The sequence below is a fragment of the Bombina bombina genome, chromosome 6 (assembly GCF_027579735.1).
Source record: "Bombina bombina isolate aBomBom1 chromosome 6, aBomBom1.pri, whole genome shotgun sequence".
Taxonomy (NCBI): Eukaryota; Metazoa; Chordata; class Amphibia; order Anura; family Bombinatoridae; genus Bombina; species Bombina bombina.
Genome location: NC_069504.1, coordinates 939,238,126 through 939,264,508, shown reverse-complemented (window position 1 = coordinate 939,264,508; position 26,383 = coordinate 939,238,126).

Sequence of the window (26,383 nt, the reverse complement as noted above, 5' to 3'; positions counted from 1 at the left end):
AGAAAACTACAAAGAAAATAGCTGGAAGTTTATAAAACTAAAACATTTTTATTGAACAATTTTAATTGTTAAGATTATTACTATTTACACATTTACAAATTTCTCATATACATCCTCAACCTGAACAGACAATTACTGTAAAATTTGGCTTATGTTAAGTATTGAGTCTCGCAGGGACAAATCACTTCTTTGAGAAGTAGTTTGTGCCTCTTCCTGTTGTACTTACATAAATTAAAAAAATACAAGTGTCAATTTATAATATATCTATTTTTTATAGATAAAAGCTAATTAACTCATATTTTTATCTTACCATTCCCTGCCTTAGTGGGTCCTTGAATGCCTTCATTTTTTTTCACGTACAGGTAATTCCTGACCAGCTTTGTTATCTGCTTGCATACAACAATAATAACATGAGTGACTTAGCAATGTGATATATACGCTACACTACAGTCATTGGATCATGAACATAAATTTAATGTATGTTACCTAAAAGTTCTATTGCTTCTAAAGGTCTTACACCATGGTGTGGAGGTGTATGTTCAAGGTCAAAAAGGAGGAGATGATGCATCACTTCTGGGTGTCACATTTACAATTGGCTTTAAATATCTGGGAACACATTTTCCTGTGCATTTTCCTTTTTAAAATTTGTTTTACTAAAAATAAAAATAGATGTGGGCGGAGCTAACTGCCAAAGTGGCTGGACGTGTTTGTGTAAAGATTTCAAAAATTGGAAATAATTCAATATTTTAAGCTTTGATTTCCTACTATAAAACTCAAGACTACACACACATCTTTCCGATAATGAAATATAAAAAAAGGCATTGCTTTGAAGATACACAAAAACCTAATCCCTTCATCAACATCATGCGGTAAGTGTCGCCATCTTGCTGACTAGGCCCTTACTATATTACAATTCTGTATTGTCATAGCTCCGGACGACCACAACATGATCCCCTCATGGATTGCATAGCAGCTTCTAGACCACACAAATAAGAGCAGAAGAGGGGTTGGGGCTAAGCGCTTTGGAGGTATAAATCTAGAACCTAACTACTTGTGGACCACGCTCCATGCATAATACCACTATGGAGGCACTGGAGGCCTGGGAGCAACATACCCAGCAGAGTCTCAAGATATGCCTTATATCTCTACTATCCTACCTGGCATGGCCACCACCACAGGACATGGATGTCACTGTGCCTGAACAGGGAGAAGGAAGCTGTGGCACACTGGCGCTCACATGTCAGGTGGGTTCAGGCACTGTCTCAAGCAGATTGACCCTGAATTCCCTGCGCTCAAGTTCTGGGACAACATTAGGATCTGGCCGACTACTGTATGGGGCCACGGAAGTAGATCCAACATCAGAGGAGACGTTTAGCTCTGCAGGATCTATGAATCAAGTTGACGCAATGTCTACAGGGTCTTGCGACAGCCGACTGACTCTATTCCATTCCCAAAGCCTGTCATCCGGAGTCCGCTCCAAGCACTGACCTCGTGAAGCTTCACAGTGTGATGCGAGACATCAGTCTCGAAAAAAGATTACAGCTTTGACTAGATTGAGACTGTGCTTTTACCCAAAACATTCAGTCTGCTTGCATTGTATGTGTTGGGACCCTGGAGGTCTTTCAATGGGGAAGTAAGACTGGGGTGACCAAAAACAGGACATGGCTGTACACTCTGAAGGGTTAAGTTGTAGCACTACATGTTGCATCTCATTACCGCAAACTCTGAGTGTCTACATTTGATCTTTGTTGTTATCCCACATATTCCTATTCTAAGATAAGGTTAAAAACTGCTCCACCTTTAATATATTTGCTAAGCTAGGTGTGTTGCTTGGACTTATGTTTTATGTTTACATGTCAATATAAACATTGGTATTGATTTATTGTTTAATTGTTAATTGTCTGCATATAATTGCCTTTCATGATTGCTGATACTTAGATGGTATTTACACTTTCATAGAGGTTCTTAACATAAGTCTCCTGCATGTATATTCCGCTTTACCACACAAGCTAACTCTGGAGAGGATTACCAAGTAATGAGCCTATGAGTCCTAATTTTTCCCAATCCTCTGTTCGATATTGGTACTGGATGGTTAGCTCACAAAGCATAGTGTTTATAAAATGGGATAATATTATTTTATGAGTATAGTTGAAAGCTATATTGATTGAAGTCAATGTCTAGTTTGTGTCTTAATCCAAATAGGAATTCATTGCTCAGCTACTCTGTTCAGCTTAGTTTTAACATTACATTAACACCTAATACTAACAACCTATAATCTTATTTTATTATAGCCTTGCAGAGTAACTTATCAGCCTATCATAATACAGATTTTGTAAAGAGACAAGTTAGACCATAGTAGATTATATAGTCAGACTACCTGCGATTGAGATAGCTATGTATGATAGTTTAGGAATCTCATATAGTTGCGCATGTCCCTGACAAAGCTAATCTACTCCTCTACGCACTACATATCCTACATCCCAACAATCCTATATCAGCCATATAAGCAGGGAATATATTTAGTTGCCTTACAGCACATATTAACCTAAGTACCTTTGACATGTGGACACTTTGAGGTCTATATAAATTTTTCAGGCATGATTCTACCATCTCATGGCAGATATGAGCTGCTATGGAAGCACCTATGTCCTATACACTGTTTATGATATCCCTCCTGTAAAGGGCACACAATTTGGAATATGTAAAGTATAGCACTAGTTCATGCACTGCTAACTCCACTTTTCCTTAGTTACATGTGCTAGTCTGTTGCGTAGATATCATGGGTTTATATAATATAGTTGGCTTGATTGGTACAGCCTTTGTTTGTAGACCAACTATCATATTTGCTGGGGTGTTGCTCTAAGATACATATACGCTACCTTAAGGTATCAGAACATAACTAGTATTTTGAGCATCAGGATAAACTAACATACACCGTATAATTTCTTGGTTAACTTTAGAGAAGTATGCTAGAGTATAAGTATAATTACATAAAAGAGTGCTGTTCAATCAGGGTTATCCAATATGTTCAAGGTTCAGACTCAGCAGTTAAACCATATTTGTTTCCCTTAACTACAGAGTTGAATTAAGTTACATCATAGAGAGCAGAGAGTAGATCTCACTTTGCTTGTACGACTGCTATCATTAGAGGGAGATTTTCTGTCTAATACCATATTGGGTAAACCAATGCTCCTGTATAAGGACACACTGAAATTAACTATTTCCTTCTATTTCTTCATAAAAGCAAGATTTCTTCCCCTCCCTCAGCCGGCGAGGGCAGGGGTGAATCAGTTTCAACCTGAAGTTACATTAAATAGTTTTCAATGCCTCACCTATTTGTTAACCACGACATCTGATATGATATTATTGTCAATGACAGACACGCAGCAAAATAACCTGTATGGTCACATAAAAGCTATATCTCTCCAGCAACCAGCCAGATGGCAACCAGCCCTGTTAATACTGCTCTCTAGCTGAAATGTACAGTGTCAAATTACCTTTATGTCATTATTTGTTTATGATTGTTATCCCTCTAACATGGTAGTAAACGTTCTATGTCCCGTTGGCTGATCTTCAATAGATAATAATTTAATTAAATTACCCCCCCCCCCATATGCTAACGTGGGCCTATGGTGCGCTTCACCCACCTTAAAAAAATTCGAATGTTAGGGTTATTATTATTCATTTATTTTAAAGCGGTGCTTACCTGATGTTTTTAGCTCTGCTTCTTAGCAAAGGGATCAAACTAAAAAAGGATCAAATACATAAGGATATTTGAGTTATTTCAGAAAGGTGGTAGACCTGAACTGTGAATTAGTTTCACTACAGAAATTGAATAGTTAAAGGTGGTAGACCTGAACTGTGAATTAGTTGCACTACAGAAATTGAATAGTTAAAGGTGGTAGACCTGAATTGTGAATTAGTTTCACTACAGAAATTGAATAGTTAAAGGTGGTAGACCTGAACTGTGAATTAGTTTCACTACAGAAATTGAATAGTTAAAGGTTTGAGTTAATTTACATTCTTTTGTATTCTGGTTTTTAGTATTGCAATTAGATAACAATTAGATTGTTTGCATAGGTGAGCAATTAGGAGGGACCCCACCCTATCTTTCTGAGGGTATTTAACCCCTTAATGACCGGACCATTTTTCAATTTTCTTACCCTTAATGACAATGGCTATTTTTACATTTCTGCAGTGTTTGTGTTTAGCTATAATTTTCCTCTTACTCATTTACTCTACCCACACATATTATATACCGTTTTTCTCGCCATTAAATGGACTTTCTAAAGATACCATTATTTTCATCATATCTTATAATTTACTATAAAGAAAAATATAAAATATGAGGAAAAAATTGAAAAAAAACCACACTTTTTCGAACTTTGACCCCCAAAATCTGTTACACATCTACAACCACCAAAATACACCCATTCTAAATAGTTTCTAAATTTTGTCCCGAGTTTAGAAATACCCAATGTTTACATGTTCTTTGCTTTTTTTGCAGGTTATAGGGCCATAAATACAAGTAGCACTTGGCTATTTCCAAACAAAGACATCCCAAAGCATTGATCTAGGCCCATTTTGGTATATTTCATGCCACCATTTCACCGCCAAATACGATCAAATAAAAAAAAAAAAACATTTTTCACAATTTTAGGTTTCTCACTGAAATTATTTACAAACAGCTTGTGCAATTATGGCACAAATGGTTGTAAATGCTTCTCTGGGATCCCCTTTGTTCAGAAATAGCAGACATATATGGCTTTGGTGTTGCTTTTTGTTAATAATAAGGCCGTTAAATACTGCTGCGCACCACACTTGTAATATGCCCAGCAGTTAAGGGGTTAATTAGGTAGCTTGTAGGGTTAATTTTTAGCTTTAGTGTAGAGATCAGCCTCCCACCTGACACATCCCACCTCCTGACCCCCCCCTGACCCCCCTCAAACAGCTCTCTTCCCTCCCCCACCTCACAATTGTCACCGCCATCTTAAGTACTGGCAGAAAGTCTGCCAGTACTGAAATAAAAATATTCTTAATTTTTTTATTTTATTTTTTCATACAGTCTGCAGTGATGCATCCCCCCTTACCCCACAACCTCCCTGATCCCCCCCATACATGTCTCTAACCCTCCCCCTCTATCTATTTGCCGCCATCTTGGGTACTGGCAGCTGTCTGCCAGTACCCAATTTGCCCCCCAAAATATTTTTTTTTTACTTTTTTTATATGAAGTATTTATTTTTTGTAGTGTAGCTGGCCCCTCTAAATAATATACATCCCTCCCCCTCCCAGATCCCTTACTAAAGAAAGGAGATCCCCTGCATCTTCATTGATGCTTTTTTTTTAAAGTTGCAAGCTATCAGGATCGCTTCCAGCACTACAGACAACAGAGGACATACCAGGTACGTCAACTGTCATTAAGGGAAGTTTTTCCTATGACGTACCTGGTACGTCCTCTGTCATTAAGGGGTTAAAGAGATCTGTTTAGCTCTGCTAAACATTTAGCTCTGCTTCTTAGCAAAGGGATCAAACTAAAAAAGGATCAAATACATAAGGATATTTGAGTTATTTCAGAAAGGTATATAACATTTCTCTTTTAAATTGTTGTTACTTGAATAGTTTGTACTTTCAGATAATATATTTTGTATTTCTATTAACTTTATATTTTGTTTTTTTATAGGTGGTAGACCTGAACTGTGAATTAGTTTCACTACAGAAATTGAATAGTTAAAGGTTTGAGTTTATTTACATTCTTTTGTATTCTGGTTTTTAGTATTGCAATTAGATAACAATTAGATTGTGTGCATAGGTGAGCATTTAGGAGGGACCCCACCCTATCTTTCTGAGGGTATTTAAAGAGATCTGTTTAGCGCTGCTAAACATTTAGCTCTGCTTCTTAGCAAAGGGATCAAACTAAAAAAGGATCAAATACATAAGGATATTTGAGTTATTTCAGGAGTTATTCAGGGTTGTTCAGAATTATTCAGTAGTAAATAATACTTATATTTGTCTAATTGTTAAAGTGTTGCATAGTTTAAAATGTCTCAGATACAGTGCAATGGGTGTTTTGCACTTTTTAATCGTTCTACTTTTTGGAGATTTAGGGGCTGTCCTGTTTATAAGCAGTTTTCCCTGTTAAGGGAGGAAATAGCTAAACTTCAAGCTAAGGTAAGTAACATACCTGTTACCTCTACAAAGCTGCCTCAGAAAGAAGCCCCTCTACCCCAGAGATCAGCAAGGAGAGGCAGATGGATCACTGTAGGCTCTGGAAGAATTAGAACAGTAGACCAGAAGCATTGCCCACAACCTCTGCCATTGCAAAACTCCTATGCTGCTCTTGCCGAATACACTTGTGATGAGGAGATTGCTGTTTCTGAGCCCTCTGAAGCTGTAACAGGTAATTTAAATCTATTGGCACCTAATTCTCCAGGTAACATAACACAGGAAAGAACTGCAGATGTGTTTTTGAGAAAAAGACTGTTAGTGGGTGACTCTATTTTGAGGAATGTGTATTTAGGTGAAAGTAAAGGAGAAACAAGGGAGGTTAGATGTCTTCCAGGAGCTACTGCTCACAGGGATAAGAATCGTATTTTGAGAATTGTTAAGGCAGCAGGAAAGGGAAGTGAGTTAGATGTGATTGTTCATTTAGGAACAAATGATCTGGCTAGTAATCATGTGCTGTTCAGAAAGAGTTTTGTGACCTAGGTAATCATTTAGAGACTGTGGCATCAACTCTATCATTTTCTGCTATTTTACCTGTGTATGACCAGGAAGCAGGAAAGATGGAGCGGATAACAACATTTAATTCTTGGTTAGATAAGTGGTGCAGGGAACGAGGATTTGGTTTTATTGGCCATTATAGCTCTGTTTGGAAAGATACTAGGTTATTTAGGAGAGATGGCTTGCATTTGGATGCTAAAGGAACAGAGTATCTGGGAGAGGAGTTCAAATACTTTATTAGAAATCATTTAAACTAATAAAGGGGGGTAGCATTAATATATCCACCTGCCCCCCACAGCATGCCAAAACTGTTAGTCCAAGTAACAATTCTAGAAATTCTAGTAGAAAAATTCTTCGTGCCATGAGCACAAATGCTCGCAGCTTAGGAAATAAATTACCTGAACTCATTTCAATAATGACTAGGGACAACTTGGATTTAGTAGCTATAACAGAAACATGGTACAATAATTTGCATGACTGGGACATAGTCATACCTGGATACAGGTTATTTAAAAAGAACAGAGTAGGAAAGAAAGGTGGAGGAGTTGCTTTGTATGTAAATGAAAATATAAAGGTTACTGAAATTGTAGGAACAAATGATGAGGTGGAAAGTATTTGGGTGACTTTGGAAATTGGAGATAAAAATGTTTTTAGAATACGAGTTGTATATAGGTCTCCATTGCAGGATGAAAAACTGGACAATCTGTTATTAGATGAAATAACCAAAATGACCATGAAGGGTAAGGTTATAGTACTGGGGGACTTTAATTTGCCAGATATAGACTGGAAAATTCCTTCTGCTAGATCGGCTAGAAGCAGGTATATTCTTGAATCTCTGCTAGGGGAATCACTTGAACAATTATTCAAGGAACCAACTCATAAGGAAGCTATATTAGATCTAATACTTACAAACAGTGATACAGTTTCAGATGTGTCTGTAGGTGAGAACTTAGGATCCAGTGATCATCAATCTGTTTGGTTTAGTATTCATGTTCAGGAACTGTCCACCCAAACTAAAACAAAAGTTTTAGACTTTAGGACGGCAGATTTTTCATTAATGGGAGAATACCTAAAAAACTATTTAAAGGGGAAAACTCTTATTACAGGGGTTCAAGAACAGTGGGAATTTGTGAAAGGTGCCATTATAGATGCAACCGCACACTGTATTAGACATGTCTGTAAAAGTAAAAGAAAACGGAAACCAATTTGGTTTTCCAAAGAAGTAGCACATGCTGTAAAGTCAAAAAAGATAGCTTATAAAAATTACAGACACACACAAGCAGATGATGATATGAAAATATGGAGACTCCAACAAAAAAAGACTAAGCAGTTAATTAGGAAGGTTAAAGCTCATGCAGAAGAGAAGATAGCACAGTTAGTAAAACATGGGGACAAAACATTCTTTAGATATATCAGTGAAAGAAGAAAAAATAAGGTAGGAATAGTAAAATTGAAATCAGTTGATGGTAGAATAATAGAAGGTGATAAGCAGATTGCAGACTGTCTCAATGATTACTTCTGTTCTGTTTTCACTAAAGATTGTGAAGATACAATGTCTACATTAAGGGATGCTACGCAAAATAGAAACAAGCTTAACAGTAATCTTTTTACAGAGGATAAGGTTTTGTTAGCATTATCAAAAATAAATGTTACAAAGGCAGTGGGTCCTGATAATATTCATCCAAGGGTTTTAAAAGAACTTCGATCAGTGCTAACTGTCCCATTAACTGATCTGTTTAATCAGTCACTATTAACAGGAGCTGTCCCAGATGATTGGAGAATAGCAAATGTAATACCTCTTCATAAAAAGGGCAGTAGAGAAGAATCTGGCAACTACAGGCCAGTTAGTTTAACTTCAGTAGTAGGGAAATTAATGGAAAGCCTCTTAAAAGAAAGAATTATGACTTACATAAAGACAAACAATTTAGAGGACCAAAATCAGCATGGTTTTACTTCAGGGAGATCATGTCAGACTAATCTAATTGACTTCTTTGATTATGTAACAAAAGTATTAGACAAGGGAGGAGCAGTTGATGTAGCATATCTAGATTTCAGCAAAGCATTTGACACCGTCCCACACAATAAACTTATTCACAAACTATATCTCCTTGGTCTAGATTCAAAAATTGTAAACTGGGTGGAATGCTGGCTTAAGGACAGAAAACAAAGTGTCTTAGTAAATGGAGTTCATTCAGCAGAGGGGGCTGTTACTATTGGTGTTCCTCAGGGGTCAGTTCTGGGGCCTGTTTTGTTTAACATATTTATCTGCGATATCAGCAAAGGGCTACAGGGGAAAGTATGTCTCTTTGCAGATGATACAAAAATTTGCAACAGAGTGGATGTTCCAGGGGGGGTAGACAAAATGAGAAGTGATATACAACAATTGGAGGATTGGACAAACGACTGGGATCTAAAGTTTAACACAGCAAAGTGTAAAATAATGCATTTAGGGAAGAAAAATCCAAATGTTAATTACAGACTCTATGACACTTTACTGACTGTTACAGACGCGGAACAGGACTTGGGAATTATTATTTCAGATGATTTAAAACTTAGTAAACAATGTAGTAATGCAGCGAGTAAGGCTAGCAGAATGCTTGGATGTATTGGTAGAGGTATTTGCAGCAGAAATAGTAAGGTTCTTATGCCACTTTATAGATCATTAGTTAGGCCTCATCTTGAGTATTGTGTGCAGTTCTGGAGGCCATATCTTCAGAAGGATATTAACAAACTTGAATCTGTTCAAAGGAGGGCTACCAAAATGGTACATGGTCAAAAAAATAAAACTTACCAGGATAGGTTCAATGACCTAAATATGTATAGCTTAGAGGAGAGAAGGGAAAGAGGTGATATGATAGCAACTATCAAGTACATTAAAGGCTTTAGTAAAACTGAGGCTGTGGGTATTTTAAATAAAATGGAAAATTCAAGAACAAGGGGTCATGAGCTCAAGCTAAAGGGTAGTAGATTCAGGAGTAATTTGAGGAAGCACTTCTTTACAGAAAGAGTGATTGATTTATGGAATAAACTTCCTCAAGAGGTAGTAGCAACAAACACTGTGGGGGACTTTAAAAATGCATGGGACAAGCATAGGGCTATCCTACGAACTAGATAAGTTTATACTGTTAGGTAAGGTCGGGCAGACTTGCTGGGCCTATGGCTCTTATCTGCCATCAATATCTATGTTTATGTTTCTATGTTTTGTTCTGCTTTGACCTGCAGTAAGATCAAAGCACTATTTATTTATATCATAAATACGACTAACTTACCTCACTAGTGTTATGCATATTAGAGGCGCCATTTTTGGTCAGCTAATTAGTCGTTCCTGAAAGCTTTATAAAGCTACAAAATGGAGGTTTCAAGAGCTCTTAGTTTATACATCAGTTTTATTTTTTCTATTTATGTTATTGAATTGTGCTTCATGAAAACTGTTGACATGTATTTTACGTGACATTTGATGTATGTCCTTTGTTTCCTCTTTTTTGCATAACCTCAAAAAATTATTTAAGAAAAAAAAAAAATATATATATATATATATATATATATAATTTTATTTATTTAAAACACTTGAACATTTTTACTTAATTTATTAAATGTAGATAAGTTCATAGGTATATAGGTTCTACACAAAATGTAACATATATTTAGATAGTTACATTTAATTTCTTATGTAGCGAAAGAGCGAAATAGAATTACAGATTTTTTTTACAGAAGGTTTTAAAGTATATTATTGTATCAATAATAATTGTAAAATTACGAAATTGTCACAAACTGAGTTGGCTCAACAAAATAACAAGGGGATCAGCAGGATATTGCTTACTGTGGAATGATAGGTTGCGGTATACTCATATACTGACAGCACCGCTGGGGAAAGAAGGTAAGTTACAGTCATTGACATAGCCATAGGGGACGTATTATCGCCATGCTCACCACCTCTTCAGCGCCGCCGGGTTTTAATGTTGGAGGGGTATTGTATTTTTCTTTTACAGGTAAAAGAGCTGATTATATATATATATAAATATATATATATATATATATATATATATATATATATATATGGGAGTCAAAGGGTAAACAGCGCTTATGGAGATTCTTAAAAACTGAATAATATTAAAGTCTCGGCAGTGTTGGTGGGTAAAGAAAACAAAAAAAAAGGGAAGAGAAGTATATGAATATACGTATATATATTAGAGTCTTTGATAGGATATTGGAATCCTAGTGTAATGAAGGCGTAATAGATACCCTTACCAAAAGTTACCTCAATCCTATGAGGTAAGTTTGCCGCATTGGAGGATGTATCTAGTGGTTGAATGAATCCTGGATGTTCTGGTCTGTATAAAATCGCTGCCTCTTGGAGTAGAATGGGATGTGGGTCCCCTTTGTGCTGGTTTCTTTAGGAAACTTCCTGTATTTATTGCCTCTTGGAGCTTGGTTTTCTTGTCTTGGTATGAACTTTCTTGTCCAGATATATACCTTCTCGCTTCCTAAAAATAAAGCTTTGAAGATGAAAAGGGTGTTGCTGGAGGAGCGAGATGAAGTTTGCGATCATCAAAAAATTGTGCACAATTTTTTGATGATCGCAAACTTCATCTCGCTCCTCCAGCAACACCCTTTTCATCTTCAAAGCTTTATTTTTAGGAAGCGAGAAGGTATATATCTGGACAAGAAAGTTCATACCAAGACAAGAAAACCAAGCTCCAAGAGGCAATAAATACAGGAAGTTTCCTAAAGAAACCAGCACAAAGGGGACCCACATCCCATTCTACTCCAAGAGGCAGCGATTTTATACAGACCAGAACATCCAGGATTCATTCAACCACTAGATACATCCTCCAATGCGGCAAACTTACCTCATAGGATTGAGGTAACTTTTGGTAAGGGTATCTATTACGCCTTCATTACACTAGGATTCCAATATCCTATCAAAGACTCTAATATATATACGTATATTCATATACTTCTCTTCCCTTTTTTTTTGTTTTCTTTACCCACCAACACTGCCGAGACTTTAATATTATTCAGTTTTTAAGAATCTCCATAAGCGCTGTTTACCCTTTGACTCCTATTTTTCCTATATTGTATAGACTTAGTCTATCATACAATATTTGTACCTTCATAGCTGCTCTATGAGATTTTCATACCTCTGACTAGCGCATTTACTTGAGTAACGCTTGTTTCCACTCACTGACACTGAGTGGTAACATTCTACTTAATTCTATACATATATATATATATATATATATATATATATATATATATATATATATATATATGTGTATATCCTATAGAGGACAACACAATATTATATAAAATATAAAGATGCTGGAAAAAATTATTGTAATCTATAGTAAACGGGTTTCAAAACACATATATTCAATGTTCACAATAAATCAGTTCCAGAAATAGTAGTACTTATGCCATCACAAATTAGCTCATACCATACAAACTGTAATACAGAATGTCCAAAATAGACAAAAGATATAAAATAATAAAAAATGTCCAAAATAAAGTCCAAAGAATCCCTTTAAGGTTATAAGGGTCTAAGGCAGCTCTCCTCGATGTATAAGGCCATCCACAACAGGTTAATCTATAATGAAATAGAGAAGGCGCCACATAGCATAATTCCGTATATTAAATCAGATTTTAAGATAGTAGTTTAGAACCACTCACGTGTATAAAAGCACCAAGATGTAGTGCTAGCTAGGCAGACCGGAACCTCAGAGTTGTCCGGTAAACTCTCCTCCTGGGCAAAGATTCCTGCAAGCCAAGAAAGGTGTTCATCAAATGGGCTATCAGTCAGGAAGGCACCGTCCCGCCTCCAGCAGAGGTATAATATAACTCCAAAAAGGATGTCCACGAAAAGACAACGTAGCAAGTTGTATATATTTAAAAGTGTTTATTACAACACATTAAAAACACAGCAACGCGTTTCTCAGTATCATGTACTGTTTCATCAGGCTGAACCATTCACTTTTAAATATATACAACTTGCTACGTTGTCTTTTCGTGGACATCCTTTTTGGAGTTATATTATACCTCTGCTGGAGGCGGGACGGTGCCTTCCTGACTGATAGCCCATTTGGTGAACACCTTTCTTGGCTTGCAGGAATCTTTGCCCAGGAGGAGAGTTTACCGGACAACTCTGAGGTTCCGGTCTGCCTAGCTAGCACTACATCTTGGTGCTTTTATACACGTGAGTGGTTCTAAACTACTATCTTAAAATCTGATTTAATATACGGAATTATGCTATGTGGTGCCTTCTCTATTTCATTATAAAAGAGCTGATTACTTTGGGGCAATGCCCTGAAAAAGGCCCTTTTAAGGGCTATTTGTAATTTATTATAGGGTAGGGAAATTTTATTATTTTTGGGGACTTTTTTATTTTATTAGGGGGATTAGATTAGGTGTAATTAGTTTAAAATTATTGTAATTCTTTTTTTATTTTCTGTAATTTAGTGGGGTTTTCTTCGTTATTTAGTTTATTGAATTTAATTGTATTTAATTGTAGGTAGTTTATTTAATGATAGTGTAGTGTTAGGTGTAATTGTAACTAAGGTTAGGATTTATTTTACAGGTAAATTTGTACTTATTTTAGCTAGGTAGTTATTAAATAGTTAATAACTATTTAATAGCTATTGTACCTAGTTAAAATAAATACAAAGTTGCCTGTAAAATAAATATAAATCCTAAGATAGCTACAATGTAACTATTACATATATTGTAGCTAGCTTAGGGTTTATTTTACAGGTAAGTATTTAGTTTTAAATAGGAATAATTTAATGAATTATAGTAAATTTATTTAGATGTATTTAAATTATATTTAAGTTAGGGGGTGTTAGGGTTAGACTTAGGTTTAGGGGTTAATAAATTTATTATATTGGCTGCGACATTGGCGGCGGCAGATTAGGGGTTAATTAATTTAATATAGTTGCGGCGACGTTGGGGGGGCAGATTAGGGGTTAATAACTATAATGTAGGTGTCGGCGATGTTGGGGGCAGCAGATTAGGGGTTTATAAGTATAATGTAGGTGGCGGTGGTGTCCGGAGCGGCAGATCAGGGGTTAATTGTATAATGCGGGTGGCGACAATGTTGGGGGGTGGCAGATTAGGGGTTAATAAGTGTAATATTAGGGGTGTTTAGACTCGGGGCTCATGTTAGGGTGTTAGGTGCAGACATATTTTTTATTTCCCCATAGGAATCAATGGGGCTGCATTAGGAGCTGGACGCTGCTTTTTTGCAGGTGTTAGGTTTTTTTCCAGCCAGCTCAGCCCCATTGTTTCCTATGGGGAAATCGTGCACAAGCACGTTTAGCCAGCTTACCGCTGATTTAAGCAACACTGGTATTGAGGTGAGATGTGGAGCTAAATTTTGCTCTATGCTCACCTTTTTGCAGCTAACGCCAGGTTTAAAAAAACCTGTAATACCAGTGTTGGCTTAAGGTAGCGTTAGAAAAAAAAGCCTCATTAGCAACGCACTCCTGTTAACGCCATACTCGTAATCTCGGCATAAGTATTTAAGCATAAACACATAAATTTGAATGTTTTTTGACACAAAGTGTATACATTATGTAAATGTAAAAATGTATAATTTAATAAAAAAATTACTTATAAATAAAACATGAACACATAAATTTGAATGTTTTTTGACACATATACAAAGTAATTGTTTATGAGCTTTATTTATATCTAGTTTGCAATGTATAGCTGTAAATTGTAAAAATGAGTGATGTTTGCGCACATTATAACACATATACATCAATTTTTAGAATTAAATGGTAATGGTATGCCAATATAAATGTAAATGTGTACATGCTTATTTGATTCAATGATTTAGATTTGTTGTTTATCCAAAATGAATTAAGATTTTTGGAACAAGTTATTGATAAAGGAAATTTAATAATATATAATATTAAAATAACCTGTACAACATACATGCATCACTGTAGGATACAGAGAGTACACAGTCCAAGAATGAGCACAGCACAGAGGTCTGGGTGCACAGGAGACCAGGGGCACTGCCACAGCCCCCCAATAATCTGTCAATGGTACACACAAAGAGGAACTCCAGCACTCCAGTATTAGAAAAAGGCAATTTATTAAGCAACGTTTCGGGGTCACAGCCCCTTCCTCATGCTATGCATATAGCATGAGGAAGGGGCTGTGACCCCGAAACGTTGCTTAATAAATTGCCTTTTTCTAATACTGGAGTGCTGGAGTTCCTCTTTGTGTGTACCATTGATAGGATACAGAGAGGGCGGAGCCAACTTCAGACTAGAGCACATGTACTTTGCTCAAGCTCCGTGATTGCACAGAAGCAACTGTTACTCAACAAACTGGACCATCTGAAACAGGTGGAGTGATGGCCGAGGTCTAATGGTGGCTGGATTAGGAGACAGGGCATCCACTCATTTGGTGAGGCCCTAGCTTACACAGGATCCCACAGATCTACAATTCAAGTGAAGAAAAGAGGCTGAGGAGCTATTTGGATACCATCGTCATAATGCTTGTGGCTTGAAAAGCTTTTTTCTCAGACTGGGCATATTTTCCTTCTCCTTGTGCATTATATTTGGCAACAAGCTCTGACCTGAGGCAGAAAGATGCCATTTTAATAGAACACACAGTACGTACTGAAACAGTGGTAATTCAATTCACTTCACTAATGATTATTATTAATATTTTAAAATAATCCACTGCTATAAAGTGGATGAGAGCAGATTTGTTTGAGATGCAAGCCTTGCAACAATAAAACTTTTTTACAATGAAATAATACTCAGGGACTTAAAATATTATTTTACTAGTGATTTTTTTTTCTCAGTTCATATTGCAGAGTGAAATATTTAATGGGACTGCAAATTAGATACTATTAGAACTGTTGTAAATCACAAATATTTCTGTCAAGCAGCTCACTTCTTTTCAGAATTGGTTTTAATTATCCCTGTGTACTAGAGATTGCCTACCACTGGCACACGTAATTGTAAAAAGCAGGTTTGTTAACAATGTGACTTTATACAATTTACTTTTATTCCTCACGACTGCCAAATTAACCTCTCCTGTCTGGATTGCTGACATACTTACATGTTAGTTACTTCAGTTAACCACAGGAAGTATAAGACTGAGGAATTTCTCCTTTATTAGTCAATCTAATGGCTCAGCAGTGGCATCACTAAGGGGGTGCGGGCCGCACTCGGGTGACACCCTCCAGGGGTTAAAACCAAAAAAAAAAAAAAAAAGAAAAATTATTGAAATTCAAAGAAATACAATGTAGAGATGCATATATTTTTTTATCAGAGGGGCCAGCATTTGTGAACATTAGTGGGGCTGGGGAAATTGTAGACACTTCATTTTTTTGCCCCTTGAGCCAGCGCTGCAATTTCCACAAATAGTTTTCCCAGCTGCTTTTGCTTGTTTATACTTTTGCTCCTCCCCAGCCCAATTTCACTAAGAATGTTGTGGGCGTGCCGTGAATGTTGTGGGCGTGCCGTGGGGCTTGCGAAGTGCACTGCTAGCCTAAACCTGCCTGCCTATCTGTGCTCACTGCTCAGTGACTTGTGAGTCACTCACTGCTGTGCTGTCTCTCTAAACGGGAACTGGGAAATCATAAGGGGGGTGCCTGGCACCTGAACGCATGACTGTCTGACACTTTCTCTAAAGTGAAGGAGCCACGTATGATGCCCACCAGACCGGTACGGTTACAGTACAATAAGTGCACACTGAAGAGGTAGCAGGGGAGGGCGGACGGGGGTCTGGAGGTTGGCAGAGAGCAGAGTTGCTTGGCCATAAGAAGCGGTAGGCACGCGGCCCGGGGCTGTGCACTGACAGACTTGGAACAGAGTCAGAGAGCAGAATTTTCATAGTTTGCACGCCTTAACCTTTTCTTTAGTGATTTATTTTTAGAGTGCTCTGTTTATCTTTCATTTGATGCTCTGCTGAGCCAGGGAGCAGCTCTAGGCATGAGCTTTATAATTATTGCAGTGCAGTTTACATATTTTGTATGTGTGTGTGTCTGAGTTTTTGTGTGTGTGTGTGTGTCTGAGTGTTTTTGTGTGTGTGTGTCTGAATGTTTTTGTGTGTGTGTGTGTCTGAGTGCTTTTGTGTGTGTGTCTGAGTGTTTCTGTGTGTGTGCCTGAGTGTTTTTGTGTGTGTGTGTCAGAGTGTTTTGTGTGTGTCTGAGTGTTTTTGTGTGTGTGTTTTTTTGTGTGTGTCTGAGTGTGTTTCTGAGTGTTTGTGTGTGCATCTGAGTGTGTTTTTAAGTGTGTCTGAGTGTGTCTGAGTGATTGTATGTGTGTGTGCCTGTATTTTTGTGTGTGTCTGCTTTCTGGGGGGAGGGGGGCGTGACACCATAACTTACCGCTCCGGGTGACACCAACCCTAGTGACGCCACTGTGGCTCAGTATCTCTCTGAATGCTACAATTTTATTTCTAGTGATCCATGGCCTGATTTGCTTTCCACTCTATGGACAAATTACATACAAGTCTAACATGGTTAACATCTAGTCTACTTTGTCCTGCATCCAGATGTTTCAGTACTCAGTCAGACACATGTGAACTACTATTAAGGGTACATTTTTTATTTTTTATGTACTTCTTTCTCCTGATCTCGGTTTTCAACATGTCAGGATGCACACAAACTGTAAAAGACTGTTAAACAAAATCTCAGTTAAAGAAAAAACACTATAATATGAAAAAAATCAAAGCCTGATTTAGCGGAAGATTCTATAGCAAATCGTTTGTCAACTTTATCAGACCCAGCAGCTGATGACCTGTTTTTTAATATAAAACAACTTTTTCAAGATGAGCATAGGTCTACAGTGTCTGAACTAAAACAGGGAATACAGGCGATTAGGGGGAGAATGGAAGAATTAGAGAAAAGTTGACAAAATGTCTGTAGAACTACCTTATATTGAATAAACTCTTCAAGAAACAAAATTGAAAAGCAATTTTTTTTCAGATTTCATAGATCTCTAACTAAACCAAAGACTCCAACTCAGGTTTGTGGTAAAGCTACACTACCAACAAATAAGGCATGTAGAGGGATCCAGTCACAAACCGTGACTTTTTTTGTCAAATCCACTTTGGTAAAAACAACATATCGGTAAGGATCAATAAATACAGGAGATCCATGTACTAGCAGGTTTATGCATTTGAGCTGCCTGACGTAATCATATACTGGTATCAAGTCTCCCTTCACCTGTTTATATACTCATCTGAGATCATTAAAATTCAAACCTCACATATTAACCCTTTAGGGGTTGATCTAAGTTTATACTATATTGTATTTCATTTATAATTATGGATGTTTTATTTTCTGTTTTAACTTTTGATTAATCATTTTTAACATACATCAATAACACACAGCAATACAATCAATATATTCCAGACCCCACTGTATATGTTAAAGTAGCAGGGTAGCAGTCCTGTCCTATTGTTATAAATAACAGCACAAGGCAGGGCTGCACTCTGTAACCTATTATCTTTGCAATATGCATTGAAACATTATTTTTCTTTATTAGATGCTCCAAAGATATTTAGGGATTAAGATTGGCAAGTCTGAACACAAATTGGGACTTTTTACTGATGATATTTTTTGTTACTATTACCAAACCACGTTTGTCGTAACCGTTACTCTATTCAGCTATTGATAGATTTGATATCATCTCTGGCTACAAAATTGACAAGAGGAAATGTAAGGCATTAGCCATCAATCTCCCAGAAGACACCAAGAAATTGTTAGAAATTAATTTTAGTTTCTCATGGGCCAACAAAAGGGATTAGATATTTGAAAATCATGATTTCACAATCCCCTAGCTCATTATATCAGCTCAATTATAAACCACTTTTCACACAAATCAGAAAAGACATGAACAAATATTGCTTTCGAGAACGAGATATTTGCGCCCCGCTGAGTAATACCAATGCACGCAAATGTGCACTGGTATTAAAAGTTGAGAGCAATGCAAATGCAGGCTCACATTCGCATTGCTGGGAAACATTGAGCTCATAAGAGCACGCTTCCGTAGTCTTCAATGGGAGCCTTGTTTTCTTGCCGTGAGACACAGCATGAGAACTAGTGCAGTGAAGGGGGTAAGTCGTGTAGCGATGACAGCCAATTGTAAATATATATATATATATATATGTACAGTATATGAATTTATACATATATATTTATGTGTTAATACACACACAGTTCCCCTAAATTGCAATTTAAAGGCACTTTTCAGTGCAGTCTTTTTTCTAACTCCCCACAGCAGCCAACTTTAGCCCTCAAAAACTGCTAAGAGCAGTTACTTTATTAAAAAATAAAGATGCTACTATCTTTTTAATAAAGTATATTACAATGTATTTTTGGGGCATTTGGTAAACTTTAATAAAGTTAACAATGGATCTTTGCAATAAATTTGGGATAAATTATCACTCCACTTGTAATCTAGCCCTTTGTGCCTGTCCAGAACAAGAGCTAAATGGGAAATTGGTGGCTTATATCCATACTTTAATCTGTCTACTGAACAATCATTACTACCTTTTATGGATACATTGGAAGCAGATAATATCTGTAAATTTCACTACCACAATGTTTAAATATGTTGAGACAGGGTACTTCTTTTACCAATTGTGGTAATCTGAAAGAAAACTAAAAAAGTTGCCTATAGATGGCACCTCACCCCTGATAGGTGGCACTTACACAATACACACTATAAGGCACTTTGTTTTAGAGGGTGTATGGAAAGAGGATGATTAATATATATTTGGTGGAACTGCCACTTTGTTAAGAATTTATGGAGTAAAACTTCTATGTCAATTAATAATATATTTGATTAGAAAATTTTATAACTGCAGTTCATGCCCTGCTCCACCATTCTATTAAGGGAATGCATAGATATGCCTCAAAGTTAATTGCTTTCAATTGCACAGCCACTAAAAAGTGTATTGCAAGATACTGGAAATACAGCGTACCAGATTTTTTCCCGTATATACTGAAAGTTTGTTTTATTATTAAATGGCTAATTTATTATCTATCCTATTATACAATACAGATATGATTTTTTTGTAATATGGGAACCTTGGATAAGCTGGCATGAGGGAGGAAAGGAGGAGAAAGAGATTAGTAAAAGTATGGGCAGGCTAGAAAGAACGTGATGCAATTTTGAATTTTAGATAACCGGCAGCCTAGTCCAGATGGAGTGTATGGTAGATTAAGATGAGATTAGTGGATATATTTTTTTAGTAGTAGCATTCTCCCCATTGTTATCTACATCATTTGTGGTTAAATGTAATGTTTTATAATAAATTAGCAAATGGGGGGTTCTCACTACATTAGCTCCTCTAGACCTATTAAAAAATAAAAAACCCTATTTTTTAAAAAAAAAACACCCCAAAAAAACACTAACCCCGACAAAGATACTCACCATTCCTGAATTTTGGTGGTGAAGGTCTACTTCCATACGGCTCTATCTTTTATCTTCATCCTGGTGTCACGGAGCCATCTTCCATCTTCATCCAGGGGTCGTAGAGCTGAGGCAGTGTCGAGGGGGGGGTGGATGTTGGGGGTGGCGGATCAGGGCTTAATGGTTTTATTTAGGTGTTAATCTACAAAAGGTTATACAGACTGCGCAAAGGTTAGGGTATATATGCTTTAAGATATAAGGGGATATTTCTCCTAAATCCCCAGGGGAAAAGACAACAGAGATCAATTAAAATCTAAAGCGCCAGTACAGGCAAAATATACCAAAGAAAAAGAGAGCATGCAATTTAGTGTTTATATAAAAAAATAATTTATTCTTCAACAAATGTCACAAAAACAACCTAAAAATAAAAATATGTATAACATGAGATGAAAATCTCCTAGGTATAAATTAAACCTTATACAAGAATTCAGACAATAAAATATGTGATTGGCCAATCTCTATTAAAATGTGAGTAATCTATAAAAGCATTTATACAAGGAAAATTACACATATATTGTAGGTTACTAATGTAAGCAACTAGAACTGTATGTATCAGAATATCAAGCAATTTGTAACACAATATCTATCATCAAATTATCTACTGATAATCTAAGAGTATATGCGCTAAGTGCATAAACCAAATAGCTTCCGTTAAATATGGCTAAGTCAGCATATCAGTAAAATGTCCACAAAGGTGCAGATGAATATGAGTGATTTACTGGTATCCGTGATTCCTTTAGTGTAGCACAGTGTTTTTTAGTGCTCTAATGCATCCACTAGAAACTACAGGTACCTGTTTAAGTGATCCTTTTAAGTTCAGCTCTTAGAATGGAATGAGCTGTCTTCTTTGTCCGATGTCACCTTTTAGAAGAAAATGCCTCCAAAATAAGACAAGCAGTGTAACTGTTTTTGCTGATCTTGAAGCCGCGCTGTAAACCCCAGCTACAAACACTTCTGTCTCTTGCTCAGTTCTCGCCTATACCGGTTAGGGCGCTGATTAGCTTAGTATTATGGGAGTGTCTGGTTTGAGCTGTGGGGTGCCGGCTCTACAGCTGATCCTTTCTTTTCTTCCTCTTGATGCACACTAGGAGATCCGCAACGCGTTTCCGCTGAAATTACTTCAGCCTTTGTCAAGCTTGATCTCCTTTGAATCCTATGGCTTTAAATAGCCCTCCTTCCATTTCAATTGGTTAGGAATTTCAGCCAATGTGTGTCTAATTGGCTTCAGCCAATATGTGTCTAATTGGCTCAGAAATGTTTGTTAAACATTTATAAACATTATATTTCTTGAATTTATGTATATTCAGATATTGTATATTTGGTAAGTTCTAATAATTAGTCATAAACATGTATTTCTCTGAGATTTAAAATTGAATGATTGTATAAGATTATGAGAGATATTTTCAACAAAAGTTGATAAAAGAACTAAGATGAAAAAAAACAACTTAATTTTGTTAAACTAAACATTTAAGATATTGAGGTTGGAATTAGTCATAAACAAGTATCTCTCTGAAAACTAAAATTTGATTAATTATATAAGATTGTAAGAGATATTTTCAACAAACGTTGATACAAGATCTAAGATGATAAAAAAAAAAAAATATTTTTGAAAAACTAGTCTCAATTGTAGAGATATTTAGGTTGGAATTCAAAGATGTCCTTGGTAAGGACTAAATGCTACACAATGGTCTAAATTTGTGGAAAAAAGGTGGTGAAAACAATATATATGATAAAATTTGAAAAAAAGTTTTTAAAAGAGGATTGGGATAATTTCACTAATGTAATACAGTTTATACTGATTTATATATAACTTTTCTCTAGAATTTCCAGCTTCTATTTATAGAAGGTACTAAATTTTGATATAATTTTAAATATATTTTGATTTTATTTAGGTTTTTAAGAAGCAGTTCAGGTTAAATTTTAATTGTTCTCTGTTGTCCTTTATTTAGGTGTTAGCAATGTAGGGGGTTGGTGGTGTAAGGGATAATAGGTCATTTATGGGTGTTGTATTTGTAGTATTTTTGTTTTGTGAAACATTTTTGTTTTTCAAAATCCATAACTAGCATAATAGCCGGACCACACAACCTGTAATACGGGTGCCCTAAAAATTCCACACCAAAAAAATAAAAAAAAATAAAAGTGCAGAATGGATCATTGCGGTATAGGCTAAAACGCTAGTGGTACAGTCGTACTGCCGTGACTTGTAATATGGTTGAGATGAATATTCTGCTCGCAAAGGCCAATTTTGCAGCTGTATAGCCATACTGCACAACTTGTAATCTTGGGGGGCGATTTAACAAGCCACATATGCATCTGTTTCCACACGAGCCACCAGCTAACAGGAGTAAAGAATCAGCAGTCTTAAGATCTCTGCTCCTTAACTCGTCTGCCACCTCTGAGGCTACGGAAAGCAATCAGCCCGATCGGATATGATCGGGTTGATTGACACCTCCTACTAGTGACTGATTGGCCGTGAATGTGCAGGGGGCGACATTGCACAAGCATTTCTCGAGAAATGCTTATGCAATGATAAATGCCGACAGTGTATGCTGTCAGCATTTATTGATGTGTGGTGGACATGATCCGTTACATAAGGAGATCATGTCCGCTCGCACTATGATAAATCAGCCCCTATGTCTTGATTTTTAAGAAGATCACTTGTAATCTTTTTGTTACCTCCAACTATTGATCTGCTTACAATGGCTATGTTTATTGAAGCTTTATTGGCACCTACTTCCTGCTATATATTGCTTGTTATTATCTCTTATGCCTTTTCTAAAAAAGAAATTCATGAAAAAAAAAGGTGTACAGCACATCTTCCAAAAAAAAACTTACTTTTTTTTTATTTTAATGATCTGAAAACAAATTTGCACAATGAAATAGTTAAATTATAAACTTACAAATATATGAAGTCACAAATGTATACAATTATTGAAAGTAGTTTGCAATAACTCAGTCCACTTCTTTCAGGCCTTTCCACAAATACAGATTAATTAACATTAATAAATCAACCATGACTGATTGCTATATTACACAGTAAGCAGCAGACACATATGATTTTAGCAACTTTCTCACGGTCATACAGCATATCTCCTGAGCAATCTAGACAACGAAAATGCATTTTTAAAAGCCCAAAGGTTCTTTCAATAACACTTTGCATACTCCTATGAGCATCATTGTATCTTAATTCTGCAGCTGTGTTTGGATTCACCACTGGTTTCAGTAATTATTCTGAACATGGATATCCAGGATCTCCTAAAGATTGCATAAAATGTGATATGTTATTCAATTATTTGAAATGAAAATAAGACAACATAGTCTATTTCAGTTTCTGTAATTTGGAAGTGAAGTAAATTCTCTAAATTTGTGTAAAATATATGTTTAGAAACCTGTAGTATCCTTTATATGTAAACTTCTCTTAAGGGTACTTGAATCGACCACGACCATCACAGCCGCTTTCAAGGTCAGTATTGAAAAAAGAGCTTACTCTATTAACTGACCTTGAGAGCGTCTGTGATGGCAGCAGTTGATTCAAGTACCCTTAAAGGGACACTGTACCCAAATTTTTTCTTTCGTGATTCAGATTGAGTTTGAAATTTTAAGCAACTTTCTAATCTACTCCTATTATCAAATTTTCTTCATTCTCTTGGTATCTTTATTTGAAATGCACGAATGTAAGTTTAGATGCTGGCCCATTTTTGGTGAACAACCTGGGTTGTCCTTGCTGATTGGTGGATAAATTCATCCACCAATAAAAAAGTGCTGTCCAGAGTACTGAAACCAAAAAAAGCTTAGATGCCTTCTTTTTCAAATAAAGATAGCAAATAGCATGAAAAAGAAATTGATAATAGGAGCAAATTAGAAAGTTGCTTAAAATTGCATGCTCTTTCTGAATTACAAAAGAAAAATGTTGGGTTCAGTGTCCCTTTAAGAGAAATTTACATAAATTTACCTAAATGGTGGCGGACAAGTTAAGTTACATAAATTTACCTAAAAAGGTGGTGAGCAAGTTCAGGAGCAGCGGTCTTATGACCGCTGCTTCTTAACTTCAGTTTCAGGTGAACCTGAAACTTCGGGGATAGAAAGCAGCATCCACTGCTTGTTAAATCTACCCCTTTGACACAAAGTGGAGGCATAGAGAAGTCAGACTCTGAGGATCTGAACATGTATACAGCCTTTAGGAAATATAGATCCCGTTTGAATAGACAGGTAAAAATAAGAATGGAGAATTCAAAGTCTAACCAACTATATTACAAATATAATGACTCCTACAGTTCTAAGATTACACTTAGATTTAGGGCCAAGTACAAAAGAAAATGAGGATGTAGAATCATTCATTGATGAGTGGAATGATAAACTATCTAATTGTGCATTGGATTTAATGGATATGATGGTTAAAAGGAATGATAAAAGACTAGTAAAAATTAAGGATGAGGTTGAAAATGCAATAAGTGCTCTAAATAAGTTTAAAAAAAATCATTACTTTTGTAAACTAAATGAGGAGACAAAGACATTTCAAGGTTACAATCTGAAATTAAATCTAGGAAATGTTGAAAATTACATAGGGACCAAGATGACAGATGATAAACAGAGAAAGGTTTGCTTATAAGTCTCAAAAGGCGTCCTATGACTCAGGTACACATGCATTAGATTCAGAGGGAGAGGGAACAAATAGAAATTCAATTATGAATTTTCAGAGAGGTACTCTTGTAGATGGAGGAGGGGGGGGGTAGAAAGAGACAGGACAGATAAGTCTGTAGAAGAAAGGAAATACCCCACAAGACAACAGAGGGGGAGGAAAGAGTTTCCATTACAGGACAGGTTTATGAACAGAGGGAGACCCAGGACGGGAGTATCCCAGGGATACTAGGACAACACATAGATGAAGAACTACAAATTGGAAACCTTTCCACTTTTCATCTAAATTTAGCACATGTAACCTTACTGAAGAAAGGTTTATTCTTCTGCCCGGTAAACCCTTTGGACAAATTTGAGGTGATAAAAGATTTGCACCTGTTTGCACGGAAATGTGTTCTCTCACAAATAGATAGAGGGAGAGGAAGGCTTTGGATGCATTAATGAGGGCTTCAAATGTGATAGTGAAGCCAGTGGACAAGATAGGTAACATTATATTAATGGATGAGACTAATTATGTTATTAAGGTGAAACAGCAATTAGGGATGCAGGACCAATATGATACAAACAGAATTGTTTAAACCACTCAATGAAGCTAAAGGCGAGGGACTAATTTCAGCTAAGGAGTTTAAATTTCTGTATCCAGACTATCCAAAATGCAAGTGTTCTATATAATCCCCAAGTTGCATAAAGGTATGACAATCCCCCCAGGGAGACCAATAGTCTTAGGAATTGGGAGTGTACCTGAGAACATAGATCAATATGTATATTTTACCCTGAGAAATTTATTGTCATCCTTACCTTCATATATAAAGAATACAGGGAACTTAATAAAAAAAATAATTGTTGTTTCAGAAAAAAATGGTGATATCTTCCTTAGATGTGGAGAGTCTTTACTCTTCTATCCCCCCATTAAATAGGGATTCTAGCTGTCAAATCGTGTTTGGATACTATGGAAAATAAATTTGAAAAACACACAAAATTTGTTCTTGACTTATTAAGATTTATTCTCTAAAATAATGTATTCACTTTTAATGTAAAAGTATACAGGCAGGTCAGAGGTACAGCCATGGGTACTGTATGTGCCCCAACATATGCTTGCCTTCATTTGGGAGCATGGAAACTATTTGAGGTGTTCAAACAATATGGCAGTACCTTTAACAATCAGTATTGTTATGGTTCGGATGTGTAGATTATATTTTGGTCCTTTGGAATGGATCAGTAGAAGATCTTAGATATTTTGTAAACAATTTGAATATGAATAATAAGAATATATTTCTAACCTTAGAAGCAAGTATGATGGAATTACCTTTTTTAGACATAAAAAAATTAAAAAGGAGGAATGTTTAATAGTGACTAAAAACTATAGAAAGGTGACAGCAAATAATAGCATACTTGAGGCTACAAGTTCTCATCCACCCTCTCTGATAAAAGAAAAAACGGTGGGACAATTCCTCAGACTTAGACGTAACTGCACACCATTGATAGAATATAATAAACATGCCTCACTAATGAGTCAAAGATTCCAAAACAGAGTTTACTCTAAGAGAAGTGTAAAAAGAGCCCTAATAAGGGCAAGAAATACT